Source organism: Podarcis raffonei, chromosome 11, assembly GCF_027172205.1.
Source record: "Podarcis raffonei isolate rPodRaf1 chromosome 11, rPodRaf1.pri, whole genome shotgun sequence".
NCBI lineage: Eukaryota > Metazoa > Chordata > Lepidosauria > Squamata > Lacertidae > Podarcis > Podarcis raffonei.
The window spans coordinates 1,400,214-1,426,374 of NC_070612.1; the positions used below are offsets into that span (position 1 = coordinate 1,400,214).

The window sequence follows — 26,161 nt, forward strand, 5'->3', positions numbered from 1 at the left end:
TGCACGGGATGCACGTTCGCAACCCACAGCGTTCACAACCCGCGTCTGTGCACGTGCAGGTTACGATTCAACGCTTCTGCGCATGCGCAAAGCGTGATTTAGCACTTCTGTGCATGCACGACCCCCGAAACCCGGAAGTAACATGTTCCGGTACTTCCAGGTTTTGGTGGTCCGCAACCCGAAAAAAACGCAGCCTGAAACATCTGTAACCCAAGGTATGACTGTATGAGGCATTTAGCATTGACACAAGACTGAAACGGCCACAATGGACACAAGAAGGGCCTGTGCTGGATCAGGCCAGTGGCCCATCGAGTTCTCACACTGGCTGAACAGTTGCCTGGAGGAAACTTGCAATCAGGATCCCAGCACAAAAGCCCTCTGTCCTCCTGTGGCCTCCAGCAAGTAGTATTTAGAAGGATTGCTGCCTGCAACACCCTTCTCCTCCACGAAATTGTCTAATCCTCTTTAAAAGCCAACCAGGTTGGTTGCCATCTCTGTCTCTTGTGGGAGGGAGTTCCATAGTTTAATGCTGAGCTGCGTGGACAAGTCCTTTCTTCTGTCTGCCCTGAATATCCCAAAATTTAGTTTCGTCGGATGTCCACAAGTTCTAGTGTCACGAGAGAGGAAGAAAAACTCCTCTCCAGGCAGCGACTGGCCCAAGCTCACCTAGTGAGCTTCATGGCCGAGGCAGGATTTGAACCGAGGTCTGACACACCAACAACTCCATCCCAATGACCTTGATCTAACATTGAAACAGACACACTGGGCATTTATCTTGTCCATTTTATTTCTTCTATGCCAACTAATGCCACCCTTGAAAACTGACTCAAGGAGCCTGCTCTTTTTGATAGACGTGTGTATGTTCAAGAGGCCGAGATAGAGAATAACCTACGCCTCATAGGGACGCGGGTGGCGTTGTGGGTTAAGCCACAGAGCCTGGGACTTGCCAATCACAAGGTCGGCACTTCAAATCCCCACGACGGGGTGAGCTCCCGTTGCTCGGTCCCTGCTCCTGCCTACCTAGCAGTTTGAAAGCATGTCAAAGTGCAAGTAGATAAATAGGTACCGCTCTGGTGGGAAGGTAAACGGCATTTCTGTGCGCTGCTCTGGTTCGCCAGAAGCAGCTTAGTCCTGCTGGCCACATGACCCGGAAGCTGTACGCCGGCTCCCTTGGCCAATAAAGCGAGATGAGCACCGCAACCAGAGTCGGCCACGACTGGACCTAAAAAAGTGGGATGGAATTGACTGCTTGGATAGCTCATCCAGTAGAGCCTGTGGCTCTTAATCTCAGGTTCACTGGGCAAAAAGATTCCTGCATCGCAGTGGGTTGGGCTAGATGACCCCCGCGGGTCACTTCCAGCTCAATGAGTCTACGAACAGCAATGCAACAAAACACCTTCCCCATATTTAGACAGCCCCTATTTTGCACTGCTGAAAACACCTCCACCTCCCCAGATTTCCGTACACACTCACCCAAGCGGCTCTGGTCCGGCCTCCCAAATCAAACAGTCAGCTTTTCCCCGGCCAAAACAGCCGCTCTTGGCAGGGAGGGATGCCCAAGTCTTGGGTACAAATCCAGCCCGCACCACTGAGTGGCCTCCCAAACGGGGCAACAGGCAGCGCGCTGACCCAAGAGGATGCTGTTGGGGGGTCTTTATAATTACCAGAGCGGTTCTGCCCCAGGGGCATATTTAGCGAGCTGCTGAGTGTTCAGCGAGATGCATTTGGAGCCTGCTGGAAATATTCCTTTAACTAGCTGGCAATACTTTGCTCGAACTAAGGCTTTATTGTTCCGAGCCGACCGTCGATCCCAAATACGAGAGTTTTCGTTTCTTGTAAAGAGCAGCTCCAGAATAAGCCTTGCTGTGTGTGCCGGGACTTCCTGGGCCTCTCCTGACCTCCCCCCACAAACCGCAGCAGGACCAGCCTGCGGCTACCACACTGTCCGCCACCGCCCACCCCCAGGCACCACCGGCTCAACAGCCGGGTGAAATCCCTCTCTAAGCCCCTGGCTTTTGCTTCACCCGTCCCGGACCAGGCAGAAAGACTTTGGTGAAGCAAGATGTCTGGAATAGTTTGACATGGAAAAAACAACATCTCTCCAACCTATAATGGATTGGCATGTTTATTTATACGTGGATTCCAGGGACCGATGTGGGGCTGCAAACAGAGCAGAAATCCTAAACAGGCCAATTGGAGGCTCTGTCCTTTGCCAGCTGCTTTCTCCCTTCATGAACGCCAGGAGGGGGCGTGGGGGCTGAGCTGGTGGAAGCAGACCTGCCACAGAGATCAGGATTAGACCCCAAACTCCTTCTTCCAGCAGCGCCGTGGTGTTCACACACCGGCAGTGGCAAAAGAGAGAGGGATCGAGTCTGGCTGTGGTTTCCAGGACAGGCTGGGAACTGGGTGCAGAGGGACCCAACTGCAAAAGAAGAGGAGTTCAGGGATATTTGTAAAAAATATTTTTATGAGTTGTGTGCCTTTGCTTGTCCATTTGTATTGTGTTATTTAACGCGCCATGAATTGCTGCCATTTTTATTGATTACGGTCTAGAAATTATTTATTGTAATTGTGAAGAGTCGATTTCTGTTTAACTATTATTTGCTGATATTTAATTTTATTGTGTGCTTTTATATTCTAAAGGGTTATTGAATGTTACTTTATTTGATATAAGTTGTTTATTTCAAAGCTATGTTTTCCTTATGACATTTTTGTATTGGGTTACATTGGTGTGATCTTTGCTGTTCCTTCAGCTTGTGTGTTGTAAACAGTCATACATTGGATCCCGAATGCCTTGCAAGTCAAACGTTTTGGCTTCCGAACGCCGCAAACCCGGAAGTGACTATTCCGGTTTGTGGATGTTCTTTGGAACCCGGATGTCCGACGGGGCTTCCGATTGGCTGCAGGACCTTCCTGCAGCAAATCAGAAGCTGCGCTTTGGTTTCCGAACATTTTGAAAGTTGAATGGACTTCCGGAATGGATTCCGTTTGACTTCCAAGGTCCGACTGTATAGCAATGTACAAAGGTGGTACACAAATCAAAGATGAAATGAAGTGAAGTGAGATGGCCTCTTGTCTGCAACCTGGGCCAAACGCCTCCAGGTCCCCATAGCAGGAGGAAACTGCAAGATCAATTCAGAGCAAAGGCCTCTTTCACTAGCAACTCCGTCTTTTCAAGGCCGCGGCGCCTATAGGATGGTTTACGGAGCCTTCAGATCTCTGGGCATCTTCCTGTGCCCATGAGCTGCTCTGGCAGGACGGAAAACACCAGTGTTTAGCCTGTGTCCGTCATTGTCACTCTGTTTGTTTATCGCCGCTCACTGTGGCTTGAGCGGCAAGGATGGCTTGTTTTTCCACCCTGTGCTCTTTGATTTCCTCTCCCGAGGGCAGGTTCGAAACCTCACAGGCCGTCCCACAAGAAGTCGCCACCACCATCGTTCTGGGCAGCCGCATCTGTGCCAATCCAACCTGGGGGGCGGCTTTCAAAAGGAGAGGCAGAAGGGGAAATCTTTGGTGGTGTTCAAAGAGAGAAGGCAAAACTGGAGAGCAAACTGGACTCTCCTTCCCAGCAGACATTGCAAAGCTGGAAAAATTAGGATTGCTTCACCATTGGGGATTCCACAGTCATTGTCGCCGCGGATCAGCTCACTTATTCGTTTATTTCCCTTTCCTACGGACTTTTCCCAGATGCCACGCTGCTCAGATCCTACCCTATACGGCCCTTTTGGAATAAGCAGCTGATTTGAAGGCATCAAGTAGTTCTCTGACCCTGCCAAGACTTTGTCGCAAAGAATCAGACCTTGTAGGGGAGAAGAGTCCCTTGGAACAAGGGCAGAATGCAGTTTCTATTTGGTTAGCTTTTAAAGCTTTCAGGGCAGCGTAAATCACAGGGCTGGCTGGCTCGGTTGTTTTCTTACACAGCCGGCATTTGGCGGCTAAATGACCGTGGAACTCAGCGCCACATGATGTGGTTGGGCAGAGGCCAGAGGTCTGGCAAGCTTCCCTGAGGAACTGAGGCAGGCAAGTGTTTCCAGATGTACAGTCCCTGCCAGGAACAGGGGCTCACAGAACCCCAATGTGGGAGAGAGAGAAGAGACGCTTTTGAGCTGAAGCTAATCTACTGAGGGGGCTCATTTGCATCACATAACTGAACTGCTTTTGAGGTGGTTTGACTGTCAGCACAAGAATCTTGCAAACAATGGCACCTTTGTGAGGGTGCTGAGAATTCAAAGTGCCAACCCTTAAGGCGCTTCAGCTGTGGGCCTGAGCTTGAAACAGGTGACAGAATCACAGAACTGGGTTCCCATGAAGCCATCTAGTCCAACCCCCTCTTTCACAATTGAACAGATCTTACGGTGAGAAAGTTCTTCCTGATGTTTAGTCGGAATCTCATTCCATGAAATATCTGAAGATGGTTATTGTTATCTCCCGGCTAAACATACCCAACTCCCTCCACTGTTCCTCATAAGGCTTGGTTTCCAGGCCGTTTTGTAATGATCTGTGGAACTCCTTCCTGCAGGAGGGCAGCCACAACTACCAACTTGGATGGCTTTAGAAGAGGCTTGTTATATAGTGGTTAAAATTGAATAAAAAAACCAGAGGCCTTTCTCTTGGGCATTGTCGGCCAAGTGGTGCCAAAGAAGGACAGAACTTTTTTTATGTATGCAACAACAGCAGCAAGAATACTCATTGCAAAGTATTGGAAGACGCAAGATCTACCCACTCTGGAAGAATGGCAGATGAAACTGATTGACTGTATGGGATTGGCAGAAATGACTGGCAGAATCCGTGACCAGGGAGAAGAGTCGGCAGAAGAAGATTGGAAAAAATTTAAGGACTATTTACAGAAATATTGTAAAATTAAGGAATGCTGAATGATGTTGGATTGAAATTGAGTGGTTTCTAGCTGTAATGATATAAAGGAATATGGAAGAAAAAAAGGATAGAAAATAAGGTGATATTATAAGCTGTAATGCTTTAAGTTAAGGATTTGCTGAACAAATAATTTGAAAGGGAATACAAGAAGGGGAGGTATGAGGAGGTCAGAGAAATATGTTATTGAAAAGTTTGTATCATGAACTATATGTCTTTTTTAATCTTTTTGTTTGTTTTTTGTTCGTATAAAAAATTGAAAAATTTAATAAATATCTTTTAAAAAAAACTGAATAAAAAAACATTTAAAATGGAAAGAAAAACACCAGGAAGAACTTTCTGATGGGAAGAGCCATTTGAAACTGGAACAGATTCCCTGGGGAGGTGGTGGATCCTTGGAGGTTTTTAAGCAGAGGTTGGATGGCTGTTTGTCAGGGACGCTTTAGCTGAGATTCCTGCACTGTGGCGGAGGTGGGGGTGGACTGGATGACCCTGGGGTCCCTTTCAACTCTACGATTCTATGGCTCTGTGATGCAGGCGGTCCAGGCCTGGGAAAGCTAAGGGAACAAGGATGGGGTTTTTGAACCCCTTTGGGCCCCAGAAAAGATGGTGGAGCCCATTCCCCTCACACCATCCTACCCTGCTTGTAATTGCTTTAAAAATTGATTTGTTAACAAAAAGAATACAAATAGAACAAATAGAAAAGAAACAACAACAAAATCACGGGAAAAAAATAACATCTCTAATTTAAAACATACAAGAAGTAAAAATATTTAAAACACATTAAAATTACCTCAGCTTCCTAAACACCTGGGCTGGCTTGCCTGGCGCCGAAAAAAGTTCAGCGAAGGCGCCTGTTTATCTCAAGAGGCAGGGAGTTCCATCATTACAAAGAATAAAGCTTCCACATAGTCTTGTATGAGCCAGACCTTTGCAGTTGCTGTTGGCCCTGAGGGAGCATGCATGTGCCTCAAATTCTTATGAGGAATAAAATTGACGTCCCCCCTTTTCTCTTGCAGGCAGCATGGACTGGCACGGAAGATGAGAGCCATTGTTTTAACAGCCAGCTCCAACACCCTCTCCCCCCCCCCCCCGCTTGCACATATGCTGTTCAGACTCACACGTAAACAGCGGGGCCATAAATCCTTTGCTTTCCACATGCTTTCTCCATTAAAGCACACGGGAAACCCATTGCGCTCCAGCCCTCGCCCAATAAATGAAAAACTACCTCGTCAGCCACAACATTAGCTAGCCATATTTTTGCCCTGGACTCTTGGCTCTGAAAGGAACATATCTGCGTCCTCTGGACTTGTGAAATTTGATTTCTTTGCTGGTTTTTGTGTGCATGCGTGTGTTAAAAGTAAAATTCGAAAAACATCCCACTCAAAGAGCGAGTGAGAGAGGCAGTGGCAACAGACTGCAAAAGAGGGTTCGGAGGGATGGCTGCACAAATGGATGCACACACCACCGATGGTCACAGAAGGGGCACAATAAATGGCTCCAGCCCCTGGTTTCGTAGGTCACGCACCAGATCGCCAGACCAGATATTCAACCCCAGGAGACGGAGGGGGCTGAGGGGCTGCCAGCACAAATCCTTGGGTCCCGACTTTCTTGCATGCACTTTATGCAATTCGTAACAAAATACATATTTCATGTTCAATGCACACACAGCTCTGAATGGCTTGAGAATCTGTGCCATGAACCGAGCATTTCTGACTTAGACAGTATGGCAGGTCATATGATTATGCGCAGACACATTTGCATGTTTTTGTAAGCGAAACCCTGCGGATACGACCAAGCAGTTGTGCAATGCACACTGCGTTGTGTTACACATACAAGTTTATAGAGCGTGGTTAGCTCAGAAACTACCGTGTGGGCGCTTATGCTATCGATATGAGTCATTAGGCTCTTAATATTCTCAACAGGTACAGATATTATCATGTTTATTATTAGCATAAAAATGAGATCACGCATTATTAAATAGCCCGTGTAAATTAAGCAGTCGATCTGTGAGCACTTAGAAGAGGATGCTGTGATCACATCCTTCATTAAGGGCTCACAGACCAACTGCTGAATGATCTGTTCTAGGACCTTTTCTGGTACTGATGTCAGGCTCACCTGTTGGTAGTTACCAGGGTCTCCCTTCCTGTGGTTTCAGGCAGCTGGTATTCAGGAGCAGCGCTGCCTCCAATTACAGAGGGAAAACTGCCCATGCCAACACACCTTGCCAGCATTGACCCACAACTGGGGGGGTGGGAGTGGCTCTCTTTAGCTTCCCATTTTAAAGAACTGCTGCTTAGTACCGCAAGCTGCTAGGTGGGGGTCCTACTTGAAGGCTGACAGACGTCCCCGATTAAATCAGGTGATCTATTTTTGAGGAGGGGTGGTGCTTCAAAAATATTTTTAATACAGTGGTACCTCGAGTTACAGGGACGCGGGTGGCGCTGTGGGTTAAACCACAGAGCCTAGGACTTGCCGATCAGAAGGTCGGCGGTTCGAATCCCCGCGACGGGGTGAGCTCCCGTTGCTCAGTCCCTGCTCCTGCCAACCTAGCAGTTCAAAAGCACACCAATGCGAGTAGATAAATAGGTACTGCTCCAGCGGGAAAGTAAACGGCGTTTCCGTGCGCTGCTCTGGTTCACCAGAAGCGGCTTAGTCATGCTGGCCACATGACCCGGAAGCTGTATGCCGGCTCCCTCGGCCAATAAAGCGAGATGAGTGCTGCAACCCCAGAGTCGCTCACGACTGGACTTAATGGTCAGGGGTCCCTTTACCCTTTACCTCAGGTTACATACACTTCAGGTTAGAGACTCCATACCTCGGGTTAAGAACTTTGCTTCAGGATGAGAACAGAAATTGCGCAGCAGCGGGAGGCCCCATTAGCTAAAGTGGTGCTTCAGGTTAAGAACAGTTTTAGGTTAAGAACAGACCTCCGGAATGAATTAAGTACTTAACCCAAGGTACCACTGTACACCTTTTGCAGACAGTTCCAAAAGGCAGCAGGCAAACCAAGACTTCTAAGGAAGAAGAGGGGCAATGACAAGGGATGAAGAATCAATGAAAGTGAGACAGCTTGGTTCCAAAGCGGCTTTGCTGAAGAATCAAGTCTTAAGAGGGGATTTAGAAGAAAGGGGAGGTGACGTGAGTAATTCAAGGGCCAATGCCTGAATGATTCAAATATTCCATCCTTAGCCTTGAGGACTAGGCACCTGACTTTCTATTCCAAGCAACCAGAGCTCCTAAGCATTTGTCTCTTTTAAAACACAGGTGCACCGGAATTCTGCAATTCGCAATCACCGTCCAACGTTGGTGCCGCACAACACAAGAATAACACCCTGCATTGGCTGCATTCCTTCCCCACAAGGCATCTCCTGGGTCCTCCTAACCCCTTTTGTTCTTCTCTAACCAGCCTGCCGCCCGATTCAGCAAGAGCTATAGGCAAACAAAGCCGTGGGGGCTGGGCTGGGGAGGCTGTTCTGGTGCCAGCCTCGCCCTCCCTCCCTTTGCCACCACAGAGGCTGCTGCTCAGCAAAGCACGGTTTCATAACTCAAGCAAACCACAATTGCCAGGCGAGATTGCTGTGGCTCTCTGGCTTTCCCTGGGGGGACAAAGGCTCTGCAAACCAGGAGTTGGGTAAACGGGCAGAGCTCCTGCTTTGCGGTACCCCCCCTTTCACCACACAACCCACTAGGAACTTCTCTGTTTCAGTGTGGGCATATCCGGAACAAGGCCTGCGGCCGAGAGAAAATGCTGTGCTTTTGAGAAAGCCTTGCATCATCGGAAGTTCCTGGAGGGCTGGGATGCGAGAAGATAAGAGCAAACAGCGCTCTGCTTCTCCGAAGGACACCGCGTGAGCTTCCAAGCTCCTAATTCATCTGCCGTTGCCGCGTCTGCAAGTAGACAACTTTATAGACTGAGCTCAACTTCCCGCTCCGAGTGAGAGTAATGTCTGGAGCAAGGCCCCTTTCCATGACAAACCTGCCATGAATTCGGCGACTCCGAACTCCCATCCCGTTTAGGAGCAAGTGGTCGCCAAATGTGTCGGAGAGTTCACAAGACACTGATCTGGGAGGACGCTGATGTTTTCATCTGCACCGCAAGATCAGAGCCCAGCAGTCTGATGAAGTAACAAGCCACAATTTATGAATGGCATAAACAACAAATGTTTGCGGGTTATGAATTACCAACAGAGAAGCTAATTCCAAACACATTCGCGCTCAGGCGACTTTGAAGTCAATGGCAGTTCAAAGAGAGCAAGTGTATTTACTAAGCGGGATCAAGGGGATCAATGAGAATCAAAGTAAACGCATTCCTGGGAAAGAAAGACATTTCAAGAGCTCATGGCTGGGTGGTGGGGAGGATACTTCTTCCATTCAGAGCCAAGATAATCTCCATTGTATGGAGGAATCCTACTCAAGCAGGGAAGAGGTCCGTAGTACTATAGCAAAGCACATACTTGACATCTTTCCGCAGGGCCTGCAAGACAGAGCTGTTCCACCAGGCCTTTGGCCAAGGCACAGTCTGATGCCCTCCCTTTCGTAATCTTCACAGAACTTCAGCCCAATGGTTGCCATGAATTTAATTTGATTTTAAAATGAATTGATTTTAGAATGCTGTGTTACTTTTATTGTTGTTAGCCGCTCTGAGCCTGACTTCGGCTGGGGAGGGCAGGAAATAAACAAACAAACAAACAAACAAACATTATTATTATTATTATTATTATTATTATTATTATTATTATGCTCAAGGTCCCTGAAAATAAGATGAGCTTGCTGGACCAGGCCAAATGCCCATCTAGTCTGGCATCCTGTTCTCACAGGGGCCAACCTGTGGGATTTGGGTAAAAAGTTTTCCAGTATCTGGTATTCAGAAGGGGCATCGCTCAGGGCCAGAGTGTCTGCCTTGCAAGAAGGTCCCAGGTTCAATGGTAAAAAGGTAAAGGTAAAGGACCCCGGATGGTTAAGTCCAGTCAAAGGCGACTATGGGGTTGCAGCGCTCATCTCGCTTTTCAGGCCAAGGGAGCCGGTGTTTGTCTGCAGACAGCTTTCCAGGTCATGTGGCCAGCAGGACTAAACTACTTCTGGCACAATGGGACACCATGACGGAAACCAGAGCACACGGAAACGCTGTTTACCTTCCCGCCACAGCAGTACCTATTTATCTACTTGCACTGGTGTGCTTTCGAACTGCTAGGTTGGCAGGAGCTGGACTGTGGCAAGAGGGCTCCACGCTCCCAGCCCATGCGCATTCATCTGAAGTGTTCCAGAAAACATCTTTTCTTTTCCTTTTCTGGGTCAGACAAAGGAATGAACTTCCGCACATCAAGTGTAATTAAATTGATGGAACGCTGTGTCACAAGAGGCGGTGACAGCCATTAGCTCAGATGGCTGTAAAGAGGAATTAGACAAACTCATGGAGGCGCAGGGGGGCTGACTGCCATTGGCATGAGTCACAATGCCGAACATCCGGAGCGTCTCAGGGAGAGGCAGCGGGGGCCACTGAGTGCAGGAGATGGGAAAGAAGGCTGCTGCCTTCACGTCCTGCTGGTGGACATCTTGGGAAGCTGGATGCTGAAATGGGCGGCCCTCTGGCCTCATCCGGCAGGCCAGGCTCTCAGGATAGGTTAGGATAGCTGAGAAAAGGCTTGGCTGAAGAAGCAGGCTTGGGAAGAGACATGGAGGCTGTGCATAAGACATTGCACTCATGCATCAACCCCCAAATAGAGGACATGGATTTGTGTAAAATGTGCATGTGCTAATTTAAATGTGCAGGTGCAAATAGCTGGTGGATTCTCTTTCCTTGGAGGCTTCTCAGCAGAGGATGTACAGTGGTACCTCTGCTTGTGAATGGGATCCGTTCCAGAGGCCCGTTCGCAACATGAAAAGAACGCAACCCGTAGTGGCGCGTCTATGCATGTGTGGGTTGCGACTCGCCACTTCAGCGCATGCGAGTGACATCATTTTGCGCTTCTGCGCATGCGCAAGCGGCAAAACCCGGAAATAACCCTTTCTGGTACTTCCGGGTCACCGCAGGACGTAACCTGAAAGAACGTAACATGAAGCCGACGTAACATGAGGTGTGACTGTACAGTGGTACCTCCGGTTGCAGATGGGATCCATTCCAGAGGTCCAGCAGATCACAAGGTTTTCGCAACCGGAGAGACCACTTCTGCGCACACACACACGCATGACGGTAGAGCACTTCTGAACATGAGAATGGGGCAAAACCCCAGAAATATACTTCCAGGTTTGCCGCTTACGTATCCCAAAGTTTACGAAACCGGAGGTACGACTGTATGGCCATCTATTATGGATGATCTAGCTGAGACCCCTGCATTGCACGGGGTTTGAGTGGATGACCTTTGGAGTCCCTTCCTACTGTACAATTTGATGAGTCTTTGAATTTGAACAGAAAAACATCTCTCCCGCTGGCCCTCCATACCTCAACTCAATATGGGTTGTGAATCTTTCCACGTCTCCTTTAACTACCCCTTGTTCCGGCCATAACTCTCCTCCAGGTATTGCTGCCCCAAGCTTTCTTCTGCCTATATTCGGAGATTCACCATGTGGCTGATGTAGCCCTCCTACTTGGGTCTTCAAAGCAGAGGGAATATCTGGATTTAGGGAGGAGAAAACGGAGGACGGTGCTTTTTGGAGGAGAGCGAAACAAAATTCTTATCATGAATTTCTAGTCCAAGAGACTCCTGGAGGACAGCCCTTTACTTCTGGGATTGTTTCGATTAATAAGATTGATTATACGGGGGGGGGGGGGGAGAGAGAAAAGACAGGGGGCTCTCCTGCTTGTGAGCTCCACTCCCTGCTCTCTCCCCCCCCCCTGTATAGTACATTTCATTAATGAAAACAATCCCAGGAATAAAGGGCTGTCCTTCAGGAGGCTCTGGGAAATGTGGTGTGCGTGAGGAGGAATTGAAAGAGGGCACCAGGACTTCACATTGGAATGGGCTCTAGATGTTTTCAGTTAGAGGGTGGCATAGCTCTGCTCATGCCCAGGACACAACAAAAAGGAAAATCGGGTCCTGCCTTCAAAGTCCATCAGAGGTTGGCCTTTTCATGCACCTAAAGGGGTAAGGACGTGAAAGGAGAAAAATTCAGCTGGAGAGAGATTGTATCAGAGACGGAAGGCCATGCAGTGGTACCTCGGGTTACATACGCTTCAGATTACCGACTCCACTAACCCAGAAACAGTACCTCGGTTAAGAACTTTGCTTCAGGAGGAGAACAGAAATCATGCTCCGGCGATGCGGCAGCAGCAGGAGGCCCCATTAGCTAAAGTGGTGCTTCAGGTTAAGAACAGACCTCCAGAACGAATTAAGTTCTTAACCAGAGGTACCACTGTAAAGGGGAATTTGGGAGGCAGGTGAGGGCAAAGGAGGCCTCACACAGACCCCATAAGCCTTTGCGGCTGCCACCATAAGCCAAGTTGGCACGGCTGTCTGGGCAAACTGGGCAGAGATGCTGGCGCTAGTTCAGTGCAGCAGAATTTTGGAGGTTGGGGGTAGCAGAGGAAGAGGAGCGAGGGGGAAAGTCTCCTCTCACCTGCCTCCTTCTCTCTCAGCCCCCAAGACCTCGGGACAAGGAAGGGCTTTGCTGCCAGCCCAGCTGTTTTCCCTTCTGCTTTAATCTCTCCATGACTTATGGCCAGGAGCGAGGCTGGAGTGATTAAGGGCTGGCAAAGCAAGCCGCATACACAGCCCCAGTGCCAATGAATACTTAGCAGGGGCACAGTTATGAAAGCCTGATGCAGCGCGCCAAGCCAAGGCCTTGGGATAAGACGGCCTCTTCTCCAGAGCCCAGAACGCCCTGCAACAAACTTGCCCGCTGCCCAAAGGCTAAATAAAGGATTGTTCCCACCAGATTCCTCCCCAGGGGAAAACTGGCAAGGTGGGAGACCCTAACTCACAGCTGCCTCTTTGGACTGGGCTGGTCAAATGGGTCCCCAGTAAGATGTGAACATAAGAAAAACATTTTTCAATTACATCTCACAGTGTTCCATTTTCTCCTGCATTCTTCTATACAAAGAAAGCAAACATTTAAAAAGCAGAGAAATTGCAACACCTCTTTTAACGGCAACACATATAGCCATAGCGAGAAACGGGAAAACTCTGAATTCTCTAGATATAGACCAATGGGATAGCACTGTTTGGCAAACAGCCTTATCGCAGAAATCAAGTGTCCTGGGAACAAAAAACCCCTTGACAATTTTCATCAAATCTTGCATGGCTTCATTGTATGTAAATTAAAATGAAGCACATGGCAAGGAGGCACTCCCAGTTCATGGCACAGTTTGGCTAGTATAGACCAGAGGTGTTAAAAAACATATTATGTATTATTTTTATTATATCCCATCATCTCCAGCCTGCAAAGGAGTTAATGCAATAAGTGAAATGCCACAACATTAATAGTGCATTATGATTTGGTATTAGTACACCGTTGATTCCAAAATCTGAAAAGAGGCATTTTCCCCCATTGAACTCTTAGATGCTAATGACTTTCATTTACTTTAGTTTTTGCATGCCTGAGAATCTTGTTTTATTTTCCTTTTGGTGTTTGTTAATATTTTTAAATTCAATAAAATCCGAACAGAACAGAACAGAACAAAGAAGAAGGCTGAAAATAAAGACACAAAACGACTCTGCTTCACAGCCTCCTTACAACCCAGAAGATGAAGGCCGTCCCGGGATTTGTTACTTTTCCCAAAACTCATGCAATAGCCAAAAGTAACGGCCATGAGGATGCGATCACCGGCTTTGACACATGCCTTGCGCGGGGATGAGTGCATCGCTGAGCCTGACCATCTTGCCCTGAGAAACCACGCAGTCAAGCCACGTCCCAGCCAAACAAGAATGCCTTTGATTCCTCCTCTGCCGCGCACTCGAACCCTCTGACCCGTGGTGCTCATTGAGCAAGCCCGCCTGGGGAACACAGAGGCCCCCAGTCAGCAGCTGCGGGCGGCGGAAGAGCTGAAAGCTTCTGGTAGCACAAACAGGGTTGCGCAGGGGAAATATTTGCTGGGGAAGCAGAGGCCTTGCCGACCAACGAAAGGGAAAGCTGCGCGGAGAGACTCCGTTTGGGGAAAATTCCTTGCTGCTCCTAATCAAGAGCAAAGCACTCCTTCATTCACACATTACAGCTTTGAGTGCACACTTTGGATTCTCCTTCACTTTACATCTCCAAACTGGTTTCTTCAAGACGGGATTACTGCAATGTGCTCTATGCGGGGTTTCCCTTGTGCATAGGCTGAGACCCTATCTGCCCGCGGACTGCCTCGCCAGAGTGGTGCATGCTCTGGTTATTTCTCGCCGGACTACTGCAATGTGATCTGTGTGCGGCTACCTTTGAAGGCGACCCAGAAACTGCAATTAATCCAGAATGCGGCAGCTAGACTGGTGACTGGGAGCGGCCGCCGAGACCATATAACACCGGTCTTGAAAGACCTACATTGGCTCCCAGTACGTTTCTGAGCACAATTACAAGTGTTGGTGCTGACCTTGAAAGCCCTACACAGCCTCAGTCCAGTATATCTGAAGGAGCATCTTCACCATCGTTCTGCCCGGACACTGAGGTCCAGCGCCGAGGGCCTTCTGGTGGTTCCCTCATTGCGAGAAGCCAAGTTACAGGGAACCAGGTAGAGGGCCTTCTCGGTAGTGGCACCTGCCCTGTGGAACACCCTCCCACCAGATGTCAAGGAGAACAACAACTAGCAGACTTTTAGAAGACATCTGAAGGCAGCCCTCTTTAGGGAAGCTTTTTAATATTTGATGCATTACTGTATTTTAATATTTTGTTGGAAGCCGCCCAGAGTGGCTGGGGAAGCCCAGCTAGATGGGCGGGGTATAAATAAATTATTATTATTATTATTATTAGTAGTAGTAGTAGTAGTAGTAGTAGTAGTAGTAGTAGTAGTATTGAAACTGGAAGCTTCAGTGGGTGCAGAATGCTGCAGCACGATTGCTGGCAGGAGTGAGGCCTTGCCAGCATATGACACCTGAGCTCAGAGATCTGCACTGGCTGCTCATCTGCTACTAAGCAAAGTTCAAGGTGTTTACTATTAGTAAATAAAGCCCTTTAACAACTCCAGACCAGTTTACCTGTGAGATCAACTGTCCCCATATTCACCCACTCAACCACTTCAACCTGCAGAACTGGCCCTGTTACGGGTGCCGCATAATTTCCGTCCACATTGGCAAGAACTCAATATCACTTTTGCTTTTTGATATCAGGTAGGAACCAGCCTCGCCTGCTAAAATTTTTTGTTGTTGTTTAGACAAACCTACTCAGTAGTTTAGAAAGTTGATGTTTAGAAAGGTAGTGTGAGTTTTAATCCATTTTTAGTCTATTGTTAACTTTCTGAAAGCCTTGCATTATTGTTGCTAACTCTTCTTCCTCGTAACATTTCTGTTTTATCATTTTTTCTAAACCGCTTGAGGTTCTTGTTATTTAGCACTCAGGTGGTGTACAAATTTTATTAAATGGGATAAATAAAATGTAATTTGTAGGGGAAGCAAACCTGAATTGGCACAAACATGCCGTCTTGTTTGCTACACTTGCCAGAGTCTTAACTGGGAACTGTTTCACCCACTCTGCTCCTGCACCACCTATTTTGTTCACCCTCTCTCCTGTTGCAGGAATTTATGTATAGCTTGGGGGGGGGGGGAGTTGCCCTCCAGCAGATATCATGCACATGCAGCCCACTACCAAAATCAGCACAATCACTTTTGTGACTTTTGTGACTTGTCCCCACAAAACACCCCATCACAGTTTCTTCCTATCTATCTATTCAAAGGGCCTTTGCTGCACGATACCAAATGTAAGAATTCACTGATCAATGGATCTCTGTACTGGCTCACTGGGGAAACTTCAGAAATTCATATAGACATGTGAGCTCAGCTCCTCAGCAGCCCCTCTGCCTGAGGGATAATTCCTGGCATCCTGATACCTGAGTGCCAGACAGGTAGCCATTCCAGAAATAACAAACCCAGATGAAGAGAAAAGGGTGTGATTAACTTGGCTGGGAAACAGGGAAATGTAAATATCTCTTTTGTTCCACTTGATGGGTGTTTGGTGGAGGGCAAGGGGAACCATGGGGCAGGGTCCAGGATGCTCAGATTCCTGCCACCAGACCTCCCCTTTCATGATGCAACTGTGATGTATGAGTGATGTAGTTTGGGGGGGGGTGTAACACGGGGATTAGCAGCTAATAAACGTTTGGGTTCTCTTTTGTTTGGGGCCTCCATCTTGTTCCACCTGGTGGCAGGTGGGAGTCCTGTCGCAACAGTCTTCAATCAAGACCAAGCCGACTGGCTGCTGTTTTGCTCTGGGATTCCTGGCTGGTCTCCTTGTTTTTGTCCAAGGGAGCCCTCAGGTTTCTCCGTTAACAGTCCTACCCCCCTGGGGCAATTTGCCCTATTTCCTGGCTCCCTTCTCTTCCTATACCCCTTACAGAGACTGTTTGGGAGCAGGAGGGTTAGCCAGAGCAGCCTCCTCCAACCTCTAAGGTCTTCCCCCTCTTTGGGTGCCTTTCCATCTATTGTATGACTGCTATGCTCCTCTCGCATCCTGTACAGCAACGGGAACACAATCCTGGTGCTACGATGTTGGGATGAGAAATGGCAAATAAGAGACGGCATGATAGAAGTTTGTAAAATTATTGATGGCGCAGGGGAAAAAATGGGCATACAAGGAAGCTGAATGTTGGAAGATTTACAACAGACAAAAGAAATGGCTTATTCCTGCAACACACACTTAAACTGTGGAACTCCCTGCCACAAGAGGCAGCAATGTCCACCAACTTGGATGGCTTTAAAAGAAGATTAGAGAAATGCATGGGGGAGGGGGGTACCTAATGGCTGTTAACCATGATGGCTTTTCTCTACCTGCAGTCAGAGGCTGGTTGCTGGAAACTGCGGGAGGGGAGAAGGATCTGGTGCTGAGGTTTTGCTTGTGGGTCTCCTACAAGCATCTGGTTGGCCAAGATGAGAGCAGGATGCTGGCCTAGGTGGACACTGGCCCAATCCAGCACAGGCTCTTCTATTCACACCCACAAGTCAGAGAGACCTGACACCCTTCTTCCAGGGAACCAGCCCTAGAAGGTCTTTGCCGCTGGCTCTGTTTCCCCTGCAGCGTGACGGATGGGACGCTTGTCAGCTCAGTGCCCTGCCCTGTCTGAATGATGGGGAAGGGGGGGGGTATCGAGAAGATGGAGGGGAGAGGCTGGCACACAGCAGATGCCCGGGGTTCCTGGGGTAGTGCTGGGGCTGAGCCCACTTTCCATGGCAGCTGGCACACTGGCCGCAGTGTGGGATCCTTGATCCAAGCCAAGCCGGGATGAGTGCACAATGCGGGGGGGGGCACTGAGTGCCCCCTGCCGAATGCCACCTTGGTGGTCCATGAACCACAGAGCAGGCGTCCTGCTGCTGGGAAAGGAAGAGGGGAGATGAAAAAACTTGGCAGTCCTTAATGCCCCCCCCCACATACTACTTGTTGATGTCAGAGATGTCTTCGGAGACTCCACAACACCGGGCAGAATTAAGTGGGACAAGCCCAGTCTCCTCCCAGTCTCAGGAGCTAAGGGGGCTTCCAAGAGGCCTGTTTATCCGGCCATTCTTCCCAGTTTGTTTGCAGACTGATCAGGTGGTGTTGGCTATCTAATGACCGTTCCTTCTGATCTGTTTGAGGGTGTTGCAGGACACCTCCCCCCCCAATCATTCAGTTTGTACAAACACGACACACTCACACACGACATACGCAATGCTTCTGTTATAAATTCATAGAAAATCACCTATACATTGGATCTGTACCGTTCCACTTTTATTTTACACCATGAAGGAAGGAGTATCAAAGGGGCAGTGGCGTAGCGTGGGTTGTCAGCACCCGGGGCAAGGCAAGTAATTTGCGCCCCCTAACCCATGGATTTGCGCCCCCTAACCCGTGGATTTGCGCCCCCTAACCCTAACCCCCAGATGTTGCACCCGGTGCGGCCGGCCCCTCCTGCACCCCCCACGCTACGCCACTGGGGGAGGAAGCAAAGCAGAACCTCAAGGGATTTGTTGAAGCTGTTATAAATCAAGTGTTGTTGTTGTTATTATTATTATTCTCATTCATAAATAGGACATGTTGAAAGCTTACCAGTGCCCTGCTGTTGCAATCCTTTACTCTCTGGAGGGCTTTTTTTTAAAGCAGAAAGATGGGTTTAAATGTCTTTTTAAAAAGAATCAAAAGTGGTGTTCACATTTACTAGGCATTATATTCCTACAAAACAAATTCTCATTAACCTTTATTTTTTTAAGTTAAAGTATGTTTGCTGCTGTTGCAGCACTTTTACCTCACAGCTTTATCCTAACCTAAAACATGCCTGCTTAGCCCCACTGTGCTCCATGGGGGTCGTACTTCCAGAGGAAAGTGCAGAGTTGGACCCAGTCCTATCTTTGCACAGATGGAAAAATTGTCTGACATATATTTGTCAGACGTACATTCTTAAGGGAGGGGATTGGCAAACTCCAGGTCCGGGATATGTGTTCTCCTTTTACTATGGGAAAAGATTTCCCAAAGGTAAACCATCCATAAAAAAAATTATGAATGGGTGGCGACGTGGCAAGCCTACACAGCTCTTATTATCAGGGCTCGTCGCCACTGTCTCCATGCGGCTCGCAAGCCCTTGGCGTCTCCAACCTTTCAGGCGTCTATATTATTATTAATATCCATCCTATACCCCTCCGCCTCGACCGCATCGCCCTGCGTCTCCATCCGCGCGGCGAGATTTCCAGGGCGACAGGGCAGGCGCTGCTGCTATGCAGACTCCCTCACGCTGGAAGCCAAGCCCGCGTCCCATGTTGCGCGCCCTTTTCCAAAGAGGAAGCCGAGCGTGGCGAATGGGACACAGACTGCCATTGTCCCCGCGACATTTTAATAACCCGCACCTACAATATTCAACCTGTTGTTTGCACAGGGGACAACCCTGCGACACAAAAAGAACCCACCCAATGGGGGCCGGCAGGCAAAGCGCCTGGGCAGAGAGACTCGGCGCTCCCAGGCGCCACGGTCCTCAGCCGAGGGGACTCCCGCGCGGCGTGGGCGAGGAGGAGGAGGCGGCCCCCGCACCCGCGGTTTCCCTCAACAACCGCCTGGGCGTTTTGCCCGAGAGGCACGCCAAGGGCGCCTCACTGCCCTTCCACGTGAGAAGGACCAGGCTCGCCGCTCCTCCTTTAAAAAAGGGGAAACGGCGAGAGGTTTCTTGGAAGACGCGTTTGTTCTGCTGCCTCCACTCTGGGAGGCTCGCGCGTTTAAAATCCAAATGGCGTCGTGCCAGCTGCTGGGAATCGCACTTGTTGGGGATGCTCCCCGAGTCGCGCCCCCCCAGATTTTGCGCCCGGTGCGGCCGGCACCCCTGGCACCCCCCACGCTACGCCACTGCAAAGGGGGCAGACTTGACACAAGGCAGCCATAATTCCCCAAGCCCTCAGCGAGCCCTACCCAGTTGGCATGCTAACCTTGATGGTCCTAGACAGAAGATCATTGCACTCACAAAGGAGCTGCATATGGGAGTGGATTCAGCACAGACTGATATAAAGGACAGTGATCAGCTCTTCCCTCTGGAGACAGGAAACTGCAAACTCCCCTTTGTCCTCTGGAAATGACTCATGGGGAGGGGGAAAGGAGGAAGCCGCCAGGTGACAAGATCCTCAGGTTACTTCCACAACCCCTCCCTCAACCCCTCCTGTTTGTGATGTGTCAATGATGTAGTCATGATGTAGTTGTGATGTAGTTCTAGGGGTGCAGCTTGGGGGATTAGTAGCTAATAAAAGTTGGGGTCTCCTTTTGTTCAGGGCTTCCATCTTGCTTCGTCTTGCAGTGAGTGGGAGTCCTCTCGCGACAGTTTTCAATAAAGACCAAGCCTACTGGCTGCTGTTTTGCTCCAATTGTCCTGGTTGGTGTCTTTGCTTTTTGTCCAAGGGAGCTCTCGGATTTCGCCTCTAACAAGTGGAAGTTAGATGAGGTTGCAAAGCCACTCTGCACTATGGTTTCAAATTGGACGGAGGAATGCGTGTTGCATTGCAAGGGGTTGGACTAGATGACTCTAAAGGTCCCTTGCAATTCTATGCTTCATCTAGGCTGCTGGTTGGTTCTTACTGGAGGACCAGCAAATTGCCTGCTGGCCGGTTATCAGGTGAAAACAAACAGCTGAAAGAGAGTCACTTTGGGTGTAGATTGCAAAGGTAAACAGTGCCCAAGGAGAAGGGAGGGTCAGAGCTGTGCTCAGACAGGATGAATCCCTCCCAGCACAGGGCTGCAAGGCTCACCTGGCCCTTGAAGCAACCAGAAGGAGCCTGTGCCCTCTGCGCTGCTCCTTTCATTGGCTTGTGGGACAGAAAGATTCTTGGGAATCAGCTGGCCAAGCTGAGGGCAGCAGCAAGTGCCAGCAGCAATGGGCAGGATGTGAAACGGGGGTTTTGCACATGCAAATATCTGCCTGGGCGCCCCCAACCCCGCAGGACCCAGAATTGGCCTCCACAGTCAGTCACACTGTTAAGACCAGGGGTCAGCAAACGTTTTCAGCAGGGGGCTGGTCTACTGTTCCTCAGACCTTCGGGGGGGGGGAATTGGGGGAGAAAAAATTCCTTTGGAAAAAATTCCTGTGCCCCGCAAATAACCCACAGATGCATTTTAAAGAAAATCACACATTCTACTCATGCAAAAATACCACGGCAGGCCCCACAAATAACCCAGAGATGCATTTTAAATAAAAGGACACATTCTACTCATGTAAAAACACGCTGATTCCCGGACTGTCTGTGGGCCGGATTGAGAAGGCGATTGGGCCGGATCCAGCCCCTGGGCCTTAGTTTGCCTACCCATGGTTAAGACCGTGTTCATGGAAGACAATCATACGTGGCTACGAGGGATCGCCAAAGAAGAAGACGACATGATGGGGAGAGAGCCTTCTTGGAGGCAGCACTCAGCTGATCCACCGCTCTTCTCTAGGGAAGTTCACCCGGCACCCAAGCTGTCAGGTTTGCAGCAACAGGCAGAGAGACCTTTTCAATTTCCCCAAGGCTCTTTAAGAACATTTAACAACGAGTTGATTGGGTATTAGGCTGCTTTTGTCTGCTGTTTTTAATTTCTGTCTGTTATATTGGTCTTATATTATATTTTATTGCATGAATTATATTTTTACGACATGTATTTTATTGTACGCAATCCACCACAGTAAAATGTATTTGAGCTGAGGGATAAAAACCTACCAAACTTTAAACCTGAAATGTGAATGGCGTAGAGCAGGCACGTCCAACAGGTAGATCGTGATCTACTGGTAGATCGCTGGACGTCTGTGGTAGATCACTGGCTCCCCCCCCAAAGAAGCTAAAAAAGGCCTTCTTGCACTCCTCAAAAGCGGGGCTTTCCTCCTCCCTAAAAAAGCTCAAGAACTCTGACCTGAAGCCCCTAAAAACACAGTTTTCCTTCCTAAAAAAAGGTCAACAACTTGAACCCCCAAAACGGAGGTAGATCACTGCCAGTTTTTAACTCTGTGAGCAGATCGCAGTCTCTTGGGAGTTGGCCACCCCTGGCGTAGAGGTTTGGGAGCAAGCCGAGGAGGGAGGACTGGGCTTTCTTGCACTCCTGAGTTCTGGGCGTGAAGAAGGAAGCCAGGAGGGCTCACAGGGCGGCTGGCTCAGAGTCAGCATCAGAAACTCAGACTCAGGTTATGGTCACCACAACAGAATGCCTATTGGCCCGGGGGCTGGACTAGTTGACCCTTGAGGTCCCTTTCCAATGCTACAATTCCACAATTCTTTGATCTCAACTACAATGCTCTTACAACTACATATTCACTTGTCCCAGTATGCAAGAAGGAGAAGCACACACAGTGGAAATGGCATTAACTGTGGACTAAGGCAGATTTTGAAACTGTGGTCACCGACCTGGTGCACAGAAATCTCCACCTAGTTGCAATTGGACCTGCACCAGAAGCAAAACGCACCTGGCGCCTGGAAAACCTCAAGCATTGCTCACAGTCCCAAAGATGAAGGGAGCCCCCCGTAAGATAGTACTTCAATAATAATAATAATAATAATAATAATAATAATACATTTTATTTATACCCCACCCTCCCCAGCCAAGACCGGGCTCAGGGCGGCTAACACTAGGTATAAAAACAATTGATTAAAATACAACATTAAAATGCAGCCTCATTTCAGTAGGAACTTGAATCAAAAACTTTTTGGGGGATGAAAACATCAAATCTTCTCCAAGGCCAACTATCCAGACTGGTCCTACATGGGCCAGAAAAAAGCCAGGGAAGTCCCCAAATAGGAGTTCCATCACAGAAGGAGAAAGCAAAAAGGAAAGAGGGGAAGGGGATCAAGCTGATTCCAAGCCAAAGGCCAGGTGGATCAACTCTGTCTTACAGGCCCTGCAGAAGGAAATCAGATCCCGCAGGGCCCTGGTCTCATGAGGCAGAGCGTTCCACCAGGCCGGGGCCAGTGTTGAAAAGGCCCTGGCTCTGGTTGAGGCTAATCTGACTTCCTTAGGGCCCAGGACCTCTAGGGTGTTGCTATTTATGTCCTCCATCCATACTCATTCCACTCTAAGTGTTATTTACTTATTTATCGAAATCTACATAGTACTTGATTGTAGTAAGAGACAAAGAACTTAGATTTGAGCACAAGAGCAACTCAGAAACTGGCATTCAGAAGCATGGCTGCTTCTGACTGTGGAGAGGAGAGGCTAGCAGCCATCGGAAGCTAGCCTCTCCTCTCCACATCACTGGCCATCACTGCCTCCTGTGGGAGGGAGTTCCACAAGTTAACTCTGCACTGTGTGGAAAAAGGGCTTCCTTTTACGCATACATTACAAAACCTCAAAGGGGTTTACAACGCAAAATGAAATACTGAAATGACCAACAAAAGGCAAGGACAGCTATTCAAAGAAACATTCAAAACTAATTAAACTCAGCAACAAACTGCAAAAGATGAAGACACGCGTCTGCATAGTACGTGTCTTGGTTGTTAGGGATGCGTTGCAGTGGGTTGGACTAGATGACCACTGGGTTCCCTTCAATCCCTACAATTCTATGATTTAGTGCAGTGGCAGAAAAGGGGAAATGCAAGAGCTGTGAGTAACATTGGTCGGGGGGAGAGGGCGACCCACCCAAGACTTCCCCCGCTGAAAAAGCCCCCTTTCTGCCCCCCCAATGCTCCAGGAAGACTGTTTGGCACAGCCCACCATGTGTTCCAGGTTCCATCCCTTCTCCCCCGGCCCACCGAGCTTGCAGTGGACAGAGGTGCCTCTTGCCGCGATGGTTCCATGAAACGAATCCTGCCAAGCACAACAAACAGCCTGTTCTTCAGCTCATGGACCACTTCCATGCTGCTGGCATTTTATAGGGGCTTTAATTGCATTGCGTTATAATTGTGCAGCAGCAGCCCCAGGACCTGGTCAGGCTTTAAAGAGCAAAGAGGCGCAAGGGAGAGAGAGTGGGGCCAGCTTGTTTCCATCCAGCCAGCCTGCCCCCAGGAGCCTGCCAAGGACCATGGGCAGCGCAGAGTGCCCAAAACAGAGGGCGGGGAGCAGAGAGGCTGCCTAAAACCACTGGGACTCCATCCCAGGACGGTGCATGGGACAGCCAGGGGAGCAGGAAAGGCACTCTGCACGTTCTCAGATGCATTCTCTGAGGGTCAGGGCCTGGCAGCAGCGGGGGAATGAGAAGTTAAGAACATAACAGCATAAGAGGCGCCTGCTGGATCCAGCCAAAAGGCCCTTCTAGTCCAGCAGAGACATCACCTTGCCAACAAAGGTCCGTATAGTTAAAGCTATGGTTTTCCCAGTAGTGATGTATGGAAGTGAGAGCTGGACCATCAAGAAGGCTGATCGCCGAAGAATTGATGCTTTTGAATTCTGGTGCTGGAGGAGACTCTTGAGAGTCCCATGGACTGCAAGAAGATCAAACCTCTCCATTCTGAAGGAAACCAGCCCTGAGTGCTCACTGGAAGGACAGATCCTGAAGCTGAGGCTCCAAGACTTTGGCCGCCTCATGAGAAGAGAAGACTCCCTGGAAAAGACCCTGATGTTGGGAAAGATGGAGGGCGCAAGGAGAAGGGGACGACAGAGGGCGAGATGGATGGACAGTGTTCTCGAAGTTACCAGCATGAGTTTGACCAAACTGCGGGAGGCAGTGGAAGACAGGAGTGCCTGGCGTGCTCTGGTCCAGGGGGTCACGAAGAGTCGGACACGACTAATTGACTCAACAACAAAAGTCGAGCACCCTGTTTTCACAGTCGCCCAGCAGACGCTTTTGTGAAACCCACAAGCAGGATTCAACCGCAAGACCCTCTCCCCTCCTGCGGTTTCCAGAAACTGGCCTTGAGAAGCACTTTTGACTCTAACAACGGAGGCAGAGTAGAGCCATCGATAGCCTTCTCCTGCTCCATGAATTTGTCCAATCCTCTTTTACAGACATCCAAGTTGGTGACTTCCTGTGGAAGGGAGTTCCAAAGTTCCACCATGCGCTGTGTCAAGAAGGACTTTCTTGTATCTGCCCTGATTCTCCCGACGTCCAGCTTCCTTGGAGGTCCACAAGTTCTAGTGTTATGAGAGAGGGAGGGAAACTGGTCCCTATCCGCTCTCTGCATGCCAGGAAGCATTTAAAAAAATTCAATCCTGTTTCCTCCCAGTCGTCTTTTCTCTAAACCAAAAGGTTCCAAAACGCTGTCAACTTCCCTTGTCACTGCATCCCATCTATCATTTTGCTTGGCCTTTTCTGAATGTTTCCCAACTCTGCAATACCCTTTCTAAGGCCAAGCGACCAGAACTGTACACCCCCATCCAAATGCTGTTGCCCCATAAATTTATATAATGGCATATAATTTTGAAAGTTGGAAGTCCCTGCCTATTGATATCAGGCAGATGCCTTCGCTGTATTCTTTTTGGTGCCTGCCAAAAACGTCCTGGTTTAGGCAAGCATACCCAGATGCTTAGCAATGCTGTTGTGGGTTTCATCCGTTTTGGTATTTTAACTATTTGTATGTTTCAAAGTACGGTTGCAAATCTTTCTGGATCTTATTGTTTTATCTTTTTCCAAACTGCTTTGGGGTTTTTTTTTACAATCAAGCAGCACATACATTTTATGGAATAGATAAGGTAAATAAATAAGTTGCATGCACATGTTCCAGAGGGCTCACACACGCACATCGATTAAGCCTCGCATCCTCAGCACTCGATCCAAGCCTGAGCCACAGAAGAGTCCATATTATGTCTGGGTTTTGGAGAATTTCCCTGGCCTCCCACCTCACAAGTCCCCTCCAAGCTCTCGCTGCGCTGCCATACTTCAAACTGCGGTTTCTCCTGGCGAAACCCGACCCGACTCTCTCTTTCCAGAGACAAAGCCGGGCAAGAGCTCCAGTTCCAGGCCAAGAGACTCGGTTTGGCTTCTGGAGCTGAAAAAGGGAGCGTAACGTCTGTTTGAAAGAGATGGCAGGCAGGCAGGCAGGCAGGATGGGGACCCCATGATGGGCCTTGGGCCAAGGGCAGAGACTGCAAACTTACTATTTTATTTATTTATTGCATTTATTTGTTGTTGTTGAGTCGTTTAGTTGTGTCCGACTCTTCGTGAACCCCTGGACCAGAGCACACCAGGCACTCCTGTCTTCCACTGCCTCCCGCAGTTTGATCAAACTCATGCCGGTAGCTTCAAGAACACTATCCAACCATCTCGTCCTCTGTCGTCCCCTTCTCCTTGTGCACTCCATCTTTCCCAACATCAGGGTCTTTTCCAGGGAGTCTTCTCTTCTCATGAGGTGCCCAAAGTCTTGGAGCCTCAGCTTCAGGATCTGTCCTTCCAGTGAGCACTCTGGGCTGATTTCCTTAAGAATGGAGAGGTTGGATCTTCTTGCAGTCCATGGGACTCTCAAGAGTCTCCTCCAGCACCAGAATTCAAAAGCATCTATTCTTTGGCGATCAGCCTTCTTTATGGTCCAGCTCTCACTTCCATACATCACTACTGGGAAAACCATAGCTTTAACTATACGGGCCTTTTTTGGCAAGGTGATGTCTCTGCTTTTTAAGATGCTGTCTGGGTTTGTCATTGCTTTTCTCCCAAGAAGCAGGTGCCTTTTAATTTCGTGACTGCTGTCACCATCTGCAGTGATCATGGAGCCCAAGAAGGTAAAATCTCTCAATGCCTCCATTTATATATCCCACTTTTTCCTCCCAAGGAGCTCCAGGTGACCCCACATATATGCTTCTGCATTTAATCCCCAGAACAACCCTGCAAAGG

The 26,161-nt window shown here is 49.0% G+C and overlaps 1 protein-coding gene across 8 annotated transcripts in view; it reads right to left on the reverse strand.

Moving 5' to 3' along the window:
* Positions 1–26,161, reverse strand: part of IL11RA (interleukin 11 receptor subunit alpha) — a 136,660-nt gene that overhangs the window by 30,545 nt on the left and 79,954 nt on the right. The window contains exon 1 of one of the 8 annotated variants that reach the window (XM_053408059.1): positions 11,315–11,338. The exons of 5 other annotated variants lie outside the window; for them this stretch is intronic. The gene's annotated coding sequence lies outside the window, so the exon portion shown is untranslated. Of the gene's footprint in view, positions 1–1,473; positions 1,875–5,665; positions 5,787–11,314; positions 11,339–26,161 lie in introns of those variants that run through there. 2 more of the 8 variants (XM_053408060.1, XM_053408058.1) reach the window with 2 other exon arrangements.